The 11168-nt window shown below is 38.7% G+C and overlaps 1 long non-coding RNA gene across 1 annotated transcript; it reads left to right on the forward strand.

The window, feature by feature from the left end:
* The first annotated feature begins 863 nt into the window (after positions 1-863).
* LOC131542874 (uncharacterized) lies at positions 864-6020 on the forward strand. Its single transcript, XR_009271809.1, has 3 exons — positions 864-1067; positions 5162-5317; positions 5844-6020. It is a non-coding gene; the product is annotated as an uncharacterized LOC131542874 (long non-coding RNA).
* The last annotated feature ends 5148 nt before the right edge of the window (positions 6021-11168 follow it).

The following is an 11168-nucleotide window of genomic DNA, read 5'->3' on the forward strand; positions in this document are numbered from 1 at the left end:
CCCACATTAATATGCAAATTAGATAGTTTATAGATACATTGTACATAAGTGGAAAACCTACCATTTTACACACATTTTGCATAAAGAAAAATGGTATATCAAATCATTCTTCACACATCTTTCATAATATAGTTGAGAATCATCTTTATATAAAGTTTGGTATAAAAATAAAAATTGATTTGATCCCACTGTTTTTGCATTTTCATGTCTATTCACATCTTTTTATGAAAAAACAAAACAAAACAAAACAAAACAAAACAAAAAACAGGACTGGTGTCCTCTACAGAATAAAACAATGAAATATTCTACATGAATAAAATATAATTTTTCAAAACCTTTTTTTCCTGGTAATATAGTAACATTGTGTCACATCTATGTATGTATGTATTATTATTATGATATCTGGCTTTACTTAAAATATAGGTAACTCACATTTACAAGAGGGTTATGCATTTAATTTGGATAATGCAAAAATATGGCCTCTATCTTATAGAAAGTAACCACTAGAGAGCAGTGTTGCTTCAGATCTTGAAAGCTGTCACATTATGGAGGAAGCGCTCACCCCAGGGAACTGTGGGACTTATCCAAAAGCTGATCCCAGATAGCTGAAACAACAGTGCTGAGATTGAAAAATAAATCACTGTTTTATGAATAAGACACGGGAGCTCAGATAATAACTGTACATTTGAAATAAACATGAATCAAATTGGCACATTTTGATCAAACCTCAGTGTTCTCCATTTTCCTCTACAATCATTCTTGCATGAAAGAATTACAATACATTCGTTGGGTCTATTGTCACACCTTTATAATTGGAAAAGGCAAACAGACCCCTGAGATGTTCCGAGAGATGGTGGAGTTTGACTTAGATGAAGTGAAGCGCCTCATCAGCGCAGATCTGTCTTTAATGTTTGACGCAAAGCGCCGCACTGTTAATCTGAGTCGCGAGTTTGGCGCGTATAATTACACCTGGAGCTGTCACATCCGCTTCCGCCGCCGCAACCAACTTAAACATCTCTGTCAGTCCCGACCCTCGTCAAACCACCGCAATGAATTGATGTTTTAAGGTAGGTTTTAATGAATAAGGGGGAGTCGGATTCGGTCATATCACCTCAGATTCAATTTTTTTTTTTTCCCACGGCGTCTGTTGGCAGATTCATTACCGGTGCTTGCCCACAACCCCCCGCACGATATTTTCCCGCGGCTCGACTGTCACCCGCACGGCTCGCGCAGTTGTTCGTCCCCCTCATCACCGAGGGTCTTTGTCCCAGAGAGATAGAACTGTCCAAAACAATTACCTCAGGAGCTTTAACGACAAGCGGTGAAGCATTTTAATCTCTTCGCACTGTCTCTTGGAGATACGGTTAAAAGAGGCGACTAGACGCAAATACTTGACACTCGCTCGCACAAATAAATAAATACAATATGCCAAAGTTTACTGCAAAGCAAGCAAAAAGGCCTCTTAAAGTCGGCGTCCCTCTCATTTTTGTGAATGCGCACATGAATGAAAAATGTTTAATGTTAAGTTAACATGAAAAATTTGGGAACACTTTAAGGTGTCCTTGTTACAGGTTACGTGTACTTACTATTATAATAATAGTATGCATAATTAGCCTACATGCAAGTAATAAGCCAAATCATGTAGTTAATTAATATTACTCAGTAGTTAAATGATTACACTGTAACAAGAACACCTTAAAATAAAGTGTAACCAAAAATTTAAATCAGTTAGGCTACCTTTTTAAAAGAAAATCCAGTATTTATTATTGTCCAATTAAAATAGGCTATATAAAAATTATACATTTTTGCAACCAAGATAGTTATGTGTGGCAATTAACAGTTATTTGTGGCAATTAACATAATATTTAGCCTATTCTAGGAATTTTGAACAAATAAAAATTGATTTAAAAAAATATTAAGATGCATACATTTACATATATTCAAGGTGTAAGGAAATATGCTGTTATTCTTGATGGTTACACCATATGACATTTTATTGTGACAATTAACTTTAAACTGCACTCCATATGATTTTATTCCATGCAGGCCAAAGTCCAAAGACCGCTTGTATATGTGGCTCTCATTTTTCGGATCATACTATTCATCTAGAGGACACACCCAGGGGGCACAATTACCTCCTACACATGCTAGCCAAGAAGAGAAAATGACTGTTTTTGGATTCAAGACCTCTCAACCAGGGGACCTGGTGTTGGACCACTGTCCCCTCCACAATTATGCTCCCTTCTTCCTTTGAGTGCTGCCTGTTTATGAGTGGGCCCTCCGGAGGTCATATTCTGAGATGATTCTTTGTCTGGGCTTTTGCTCAAAGGGCCTGAGGCCTGGCATGTTGTCTCTGGAGAGGGCATTGGATGACTGCTTTTATATTATCAGGGAGGAAAACAGGCAGTTGATTTGAATCAAATTCTGGGGCCACAATCGGCAGTGCTGTGAATGTCTTTTGCATTGTGTGAATCCCACTTATATCTCATTTACAGAGAAGTCTTCAGCAAAAGGCTGTTCTTTAATTTTCCAAAGATGCCAGCCAGCTCATTCCTTTGGCTATTCTCTGTTTCTCTCTCTCTCTTTTGTGCACTCGCTCTGGCCAACTCTTTTAGGGTCCATAATGAGTTCTGTGATTGCTGTGCGCCCCTGTGCCCCGTGCTTCCCCTCTCTGCTCTGCGGCAGGTTAATGAGGATCGGAGAGATCAGCATGCTGCTGTTAGACATGTCACACACGCTGAGGTGTTGAACAAACCCCTGTCCATCTTTGGCACTGAGCCTGGCAGACCTTCCTCTTGTTTACCCTGCCAGTGCTGCCTGCTACTCTTTTTAGGAGAGATAATATTTACATACTGTATATAGTGCATCATATTGTACTTTCTTTGTTTCCTTTTTCCTTATCTGTTGATTTATTTATTTATTTGTCTTCTAATCATTTGAATTTGAAAAGACATCTTAAATATCTCCTCTTATTTCTATAATCTCACTTGGTTATTAACATTAGGCCCCAAATGTTAATATTTTTTTTCCCCAAACATTCCCAAATTTAGTAGCTTAGAAATAAATATGGATGCAGCAGCTGTAGTGGTGCTGATGGTTTATTGTACATTTGTAAGAGTTAATGACATGCCAGTCCTTTTTTGTCTTAATCTATTTAAAAAATAAATAAATGAAGCAAATCATACAAACAATGACTTTAATACAACTAAGGTATTTAAAGAAATTTTTGAATTAAAATTCATTTTGATGTTTTTGAGGGACATAAAATGAAAAACTGTACTCATAATGAAGAGAAAGGCTAATTTAAAGAATGAAACACACTGTTAGACATTTCAAAGGGTTTTTACAGTAACTTACTGTAATTGAGATTTACAGTAGCAAACTATTTGATTCACAGGTGAAAACTACTGTTTTACAGTAAATTACTGTAAATAAAATCAAATTCATCAGTATACTACTGTAATTCATTCATTTTAATATAGATTTCATTAGATTTTATAATTTTTATATATAATTACATTTTTATATATAATTCATTTTATTTTCACTCTACATAGGTACTTCTGGCATTCAATTAAAACAGACACAATAATTACAAAATACCAAATTCTTTATTTAAAACACTGCATGTATAACACTTAAAAATACAGTCTTCCAATGCTGGAACAGTGCATCTTCACCATTTCTCCTGTCTTAGGACGTTTTGCAGTGCATTATGTTGTGTCCTCTGGATTCATCTTACAAAGAATCTTTCGGGAACAGAAACATAACAGGGAAAAAAAGACAAGCAGCCAAAGAATACATAGCTATCTGCAAAACTCAGGTGCTGCTCCAAAACGTGGCCACCATCTTTGCTCACCATCCACTTTGTTAGTGACAGAAATGTCTTCTCTGAAAAACAAGAAGTAGAAATAGCACACTTTTTAAAAGGCAAACCTCATATAGAATACACAAATCTCTCAAAACCATAGTTGTTCTCTTACCATGAATTATCAGTCTCAGGGTGGCTGGCATGTTCATGTCTTTCTTGATGCTTCATTGCAGTTGCCTTTAAAACACAAATACAAAAAGTGCAATAAATCTTAAATTCCATTAAAAACTATAACAAACTAATTCTAAAACTAGAAAGGCAGCTAGCCATTAAACTAGTTTAACTTAGCTAACATATGATTTTATTTTCTCAATAGGCTACTGGCCAACATTAACTACTAACACCTGAACTAAATTTCACATTAGTTAACCTAATGTTAATATAAAATAAGCGTTGCTTGTTAAAAATAATTTTAATTCGGTAACTTAATTCAATAAGATGACAAAAGTCGTTTGAAACAACAGCGCAGTTTACCATAGTAAAGTTCTGTAACCGCCATGTTGACGAGTAAATGTTACTATGGGTTAAACTGGTGTGCAGAAATCTGACACAAACACACAGACAAACGTACATACCTTGCTTGCTGGTCTTATTCTCTCGTAAGGTGCATCGACACACAGCGCAGATGTTCTCCGGAGCTCTCCCACTCTCAGCGCTGCCCCGCTGCTTCCGTGTCTTCCTCGGACGCGAGTGGTGCGGTGCGGCGCAACTCAACAACAGACAACAATATAGAACCCATTATATATATTATCTGCAGTGAATGCGGACAGTAAACTGATGCCCCGGTATATTTCTGACGAGCAGATGTACTCCAAGCGTTCGCGCTGTTTCTGACACGAAGTACAAATGGATTTTTCCAATCATTACAAGCGATGTAACACAGTAGTGTTACATCCAGTAGTCAGTCCCAAGCTGTTGCGGTGTTGTAGACACGGTGCAGGGCAAATTGTGTCAATCCAAATGTAAGAAATTAGGAAAATAAAACGACCTCAATAGAATGGCGCCAAAGAGACCGTTACAGCAAATACAGTACAATTTTAAAAAATACAGTAAGTCTCTTTATGTGGGGTCTGACGTCACAGAAAATTCCCATGATGCAAAGCGTATTACAGTTATTTACTGTAAAGGGAATTTGCAGTATTATACTGGGTGATATACAGTAAATAACTGTATACAGAATAAATTACAGAAATGTCTAACTGTGACACTTGTAAACAAACTTTTTTACTATGGTTAGTTCTTTTCAAATTTTTATTTATTTATTGGTATTTTCATCTTTTATTTTGATAGGACAGTATAGCAGTGACAGGAAGTGAAGTGAGAGAGAGAGAGAGGGGGGCGGGATTGGGACTCGACTCGATCAGCACCGAAAAAAACAAAAAACAACAAAACAGGAAATTATATCATTTGAAGGACTCCTGACGGCCCTCATGAATGTTTGTCAAGGTCAGTAAGTCTCTTAAAATATTAAATAATATGACCATTTTGAGGCAAGGTGCGACTCCACCAGAATGTAATATTTATGTATAAATAATTAAAGATATTTGTAAAAATACTTAAATCAAAATTATTAAGATGTGTACACTCACAAGGTGTAAGCAGACATAATTACTTTTTTCTTATTGGTTGCACCACATGACATTTTAGAGTCATTGAATGTAAACTTTTCAAAGTTTTTCAAAATCAAATGAAACCAACATGAATTCAAATGAATTTAAAGAAGTTTTTCCTTTCATTATCACAGACACTCTTATTCGTCACCATACACATTAGGGCTAGAAAACTTCTTTCTTCTCACTAATGATCAGAATGAGTTTGCACCCATTCTCTCTTTTCTTCTGTCCTCCCCCTTTCGCATCCACACTCTTCCTGAGAAAAATGATCGACACAGTGTACTGGAAGTGTGAGCGAGAGAAAGATTAAATCCGAGTTTCTTTCATCCATGAGTGCTTTCATGTCTTTTTTCAAGCAGAGAATTATCAGCGCTGGTACTCGTGCAGCAGGGACTGATGGGAGGAGGAGGTGTGAAGAATGAGGAAGTAAGGTGCCTGATGAAGAGGGATTTTACTGAGCATCCGCCTCTTTTGTCTGGAATTGTTTTGGTCACAAGATTAATAAAGAAAGTGAGGCGACAGTCTAATCAAATATGTCATTGATCATTGAATCGGAGACTGACATGAAGAATCCCGAACTCGCAGTAGAAAAGACCAGTTCAGCTTCAAGATTTAAGGATCTTAGAAGGAGGGATTTACGTCTGACCTCAATACACACAAGGTTTTAATGAAACAACCGAATACAGAGGCAGCATGGAAATGTTATTAAACCACCTCTGAAGGAAAAAAAATAGAAAAACAACCCTTTCTATAGAAAGGAATTTTTCTGATATTCCTGGCCCGTCTTCTAATCTCCTGTGTTTGGAGAAATTTTTTTCATTAAATTTGTGTCAGGACTAATTTTGAGGCGAATGAATACAGATGTCAGGGTGCCATCGGATCCCATGGCAGGGCTCTTAATGAGATAACAGGCTTTAGTCAAAGAATTAACACTATTGAAAAAATGAGATTAGCTGAATGGATGCAGATCCGGCTGGAACGGAGGGCTTGGCTTGTGCCGTATCAGACTGAGAGACCTTCGCTGCCAAATCACAAATCTATTTCCAACGTCGGTATTAATTATCAAACTAAAGCTGCTGTTGCGTGTTGATTCATCAGGGTACGCTCCTGTATTATCTCCCATTAAGCGGAAAAAAGGAGAGATTATGTGGGCCTTCAGGGGCGTTTTATAAATTCTATGAGACTGTTAAACCATGTCATGGACTTTGGAGGATAACACCACCACGGTCCTATGTGCAAGCTTCCTTCGCGTGTGCTAAAACGCACCTTTAAGCCTTAAATTTGATTATTTATTTTAGTTTTCAATTAACTTAGCATCTTGGCCCAGTGTGGAGGAGTCGGCTTGCAGAGGATATGTGCTTTGTGTGCATATAGACAGCATATACAGGAGTGCTCGATGGCGTCTGGCCTCTCGTGTGAGCTGTTCGCTATATTATACTCTGCATTCTAGGACTGAATAGCCATACAATAGCTTTCGATTCGTGCTTGCCTGGCATCCGACATAATGATTAATGTAAACGCACATCTTCTATTGTGGACGCGACGGGTGCTGGCAATGCAGTTTGCATGTAAGACGGTATGCCAACTTACCCAGATCTAGATGCAACACCCATGTGCTTGGGGGAAGGAGTTGAGTTGATTCAGTGCCGCATTGATTGGCAGCCTTGTCTGTGGCGGTGCCTTGCTGATTATCCCAAGCACACAGGGAGCCTATCACAATCACACAGGTAATAATCTCCCAGTTGCACGCTGCTATTTCACACATGGATGCGGCCTGTGATGAGAAAAGTATGTCACAGTATCGATAAATAATTATGAGCGATGAGACTCTCTTCCTGTATTGGAAGTTGGCTGAAATGACTTCATAAAGCCGGGGGATTGTGGGAGAGGTGATGTCGTGACAGCATCTTTCTGCCGGCTCACAATCGCACCATGATTATGCAGTGTGAGCACATCTCGCCGTCCAGCGCGCATGTGAGCATCTCGGCTTTCGACTGATGCTCTGGTGTTTTATGCATTTCCCATCTGATGAGTCTTGATACGCTGATCAGAATGGTATTCTTCGCCCTATTGACAATGACAACTCTGACGCCTTTGCTGATGTATTCTGGCAGACTCACTGTTTAAAAATGGAAACAAGGAAGGTGACACCTGAAGGAAAGCAATGGGTATGTGGAAGAAGAAGATTGAAAGAATGACAGGCAAATGCAACAATCATAAAAAAAAAAACAGAGAAATGTACAGAAGGAAAGAGAAGGTATGAATGGAAACAGGTGAAGAAAGGGGAGAGTAAACAGTCGTAAAGCAAAAAAGGGAGATTTAAAAAGAGTAGGGAAATGAAAGAGAGAGAGTGTTGCAAAAAAGGGGGTGAGGGTGCAGCGGTAGATGGGAGGGGGACAAAATGAGACCAAATTTTCTTTGGCAATCTCGTCTCTCCTGCTGCAGGTGTGGGGCTATTTCACTAAAGCAGGCCAGACGCGAATGTCATTAGTTCCTAAGCCCCAGGTGAATTTGCCACTGTTCCACATGATTAACCCAGATAATTGTGTGTTGATAGCGAGCATGGTCGATGGAATACAATTTTCAGGCCAAGATTCCTAAACAAACAGCTCAGCAGAGGGCTGGGAGGTGAGGGTGTGTTGTGCATGTGTGTGAGTCTGTGTGCATGGTTTGCGGTGACTGGCTTCGGTGTAACCTGCAACACCTTGCAAAACAAAAATAGTTTGGTGTTGTAAAAAGTTGGGTACCTGTAGTCTTAAAGGTGAACATACTAGAAAAACATAGCAGACAAATATAAATTATGTCTATAGCGTCTTGTGCTGTGGAAGAAGAATGTATCGATGCTTTGACGTGCACTTGTGGAAAGTGGTAATCTAGAATTTTAGTTCAACTGCTCCAAATATAGACTAACTGTGTGACAGAAATTAGAAATGATCCTAAATATGGTACAACGATGTTGTCAAGTCCATTATTATTTCATTTGTTATTACTTTGAAGCCATCTTATTTACATACTGATACAAACCATTATAGAGTAACTAAAGAGTTCAGAGTACATAGTGAATTTGTTGCAGAAGCGTCACTTTTAATAGTTCTCAAATTAGGCTTTTCTCTTTTTGACTCTGATTGCCTCGATTCAGATTTGCAGTCTCTGTTGATTGCTGACTTTTCACAATGTTCCTCTAGGGTGGCCATATATGCCGTTCGTACGGGACACGTCCTGGCCAGGATTTTAATATTGTCTAAATCATCCAAAGTAGTTTGACCAATAACATGCATGTATTGTACATATTTGACCAATCGTGGCGCTGCGCGTGAGAAGGTGAGATCTACAGAGAACGATCAAATCGATGCAAATATGCGCACGTTCATTTGACTTGAAGCGTTGCTGCGCACCAATCAAAAAAGACACCAAGGTAGGCATGAGAGTGATTCGAAAGCATAAGGAGCCGTCTGCACTGCTCTCTATAGCTCTCATTAATGTCACACAATGATCTACCTGCACAGTGCAAACAGCCAAAACCTGGATATTTTAGGCAATATAGAAATCCTGGCAAGGACCTGTCCCGTAAAAATGGCCCGTGTGGTCACCCTATCTAGGTTAACGTCCTTATTTTGCCATGTCAGTGCCACTGAATGCATTTCAGACTATAAAGATAAGAATGAAACTCTTCTACTCCATTTTACATGTTTTCTGTTATCATTTAACCCCCCCCCCCACCCACCCAAATACTGACACTTATAATTTATAACACCCAATTTCAGTGACTGTCCGAAGCATGTGAAAATAAAGCATGCAATTGGATGTCTATTGCTAAGTATCTAGCCATAGCACTGCACTGTTTCACACTGTACATGTTTGGCACCGCAGTGCAGGGTCATAACTGCAGGTAAAAATTTGGTCCAGTTTTAGCATGTGATTTGTCTGTGCTGAGAAAAGACAAATGTTGCGATGCAAATGTAAATGCATATTTACTCTCTGACAGTAGGTGGCACTTATGGCAAAGCAGAAATAATCTGGGTAGCAGTGACTTTCCATTTCTGGATGCAGCAGCAGCTCTGGGCATGTGACCAAAAGCGCAAATCTCATTAGCTGCGTTTCCATTACAGATTTGTGCAAAACTTTTGTGATATTTTATGAATGTCGTTAAAAAAAAACGGTAACACTTTATTTTAGGGTCTCTTAACTAGTTATTATTATTACTAGAATATTATCCATTTATTAGTAGTAATTAAGCACATATTAATGCCTTATTCTACATTAACTTATTCTACATCCCTAATCCTACCCAATACCTAAACTTAACAACTACCTTACTAACTATTAATAAGCAGCAAATTAGGAATTTATTGAGGGAAAAGTCGTAGTTAATAGTGAATAAGTGTTCCCTATTCTAAAGTGTTACCAAAAAAACTATTGAGAAATGACAATGTTTTCATTAACTGATGTTATGCGACTAAAACTGTTTTTTTCCCCTCTCGCGATAAGTCATGGCGATGGATGTTGGTAGGTTTACGTTTATCGTAGCCACTGCATTAGCCATTATTTTTAATCAAAGGAGACGTAGGTGTGTATTTTTTGCAAAACAGTGCAGAGAGTTGCTTCTGGGACACTTGGGCTGGTATAAACACAAGCATTGGCCGCGATCAGCTGCGGTGGTCGTGTTGGAGCCGAAATGCACCGCAGATGTGTGCAGTGCAAATAAGGGGTTATCCAAGCATTAATGGCAAGAAAATAGGGCTGTCAAAAAGGCTGGAAAACTTAATTTGAATTTTGTACTTAAATATGATCAATATTCAAATTATATTCAAATTTAAAAGGCATAATTTCAGTTAGGGGGGAAAAGATTTTGGCTTCTCTCGTGAGGCCACAAGAGGGCGCATCGAGCAAAATATTACTAATGCCCATTTATTCAAAGCAATAAAATAACACCACCATCTTTGAAAAAATGCATAATGTTTAAAATAATGTTTATAAACCAAATATAATTAAGTTGCTTAAACAATTAGAAACAACACAGCATCATGTATGTATGCATAGTTTAATACAAAGGGCTGAAAACCAATCACAAAGTGTACTTTTTTTTTTTCATTTAATAACATGAAATGCAGTGGGATGGGGGAAAAAGTCTTGAGACATGTTTTTTAAAAGTTGAACTTACATTAATTTTACATGGCTTTCTAAACATGCTATCTTGTGCGAGACGTGAGTGCAACTGTCACGAATCTGGTCTGAACTTCCGTCCATTCACCACCAGAGGTCACTCGCTCACCACATGGACTTTCACACCACATGGACTCCATTTCCCATCATCCAACACTGATCACAGCTGTCACCAATCACTCATTGCACTAATCACACGCACACCTGATCCCACGCACATACTGATCACACACGCTTTATAAGCCTTGGACTTTCTCTGCCTCTCTGCTGAGTATTGAATGCGTTTACCGCTCCCCAAGCCGTAGCAATTTTACAGAGCCTGTGTTTCCTGGATTAACCCTTTCTGTGTCATTCCGTGTTTCTGTTCTGTTCCTGTATTGTCCTGCGTTTTTCACTCCCCTAGTGTCAGCTGCTTTACGGAACGTTTGTTATTTTCTAGTCTGTGTTCCCTGTATTTACCCCTGTCTATCTGTTCGGACACTGTTTGCACCCCCTTTGGATTCTAGCCCGTGTTCCCTGGA

The sequence above is a fragment of the Onychostoma macrolepis genome, chromosome 06 (genome assembly GCF_012432095.1).
Source record: "Onychostoma macrolepis isolate SWU-2019 chromosome 06, ASM1243209v1, whole genome shotgun sequence".
In the NCBI taxonomy this organism is placed as follows: domain Eukaryota; kingdom Metazoa; phylum Chordata; class Actinopteri; order Cypriniformes; family Cyprinidae; genus Onychostoma; species Onychostoma macrolepis.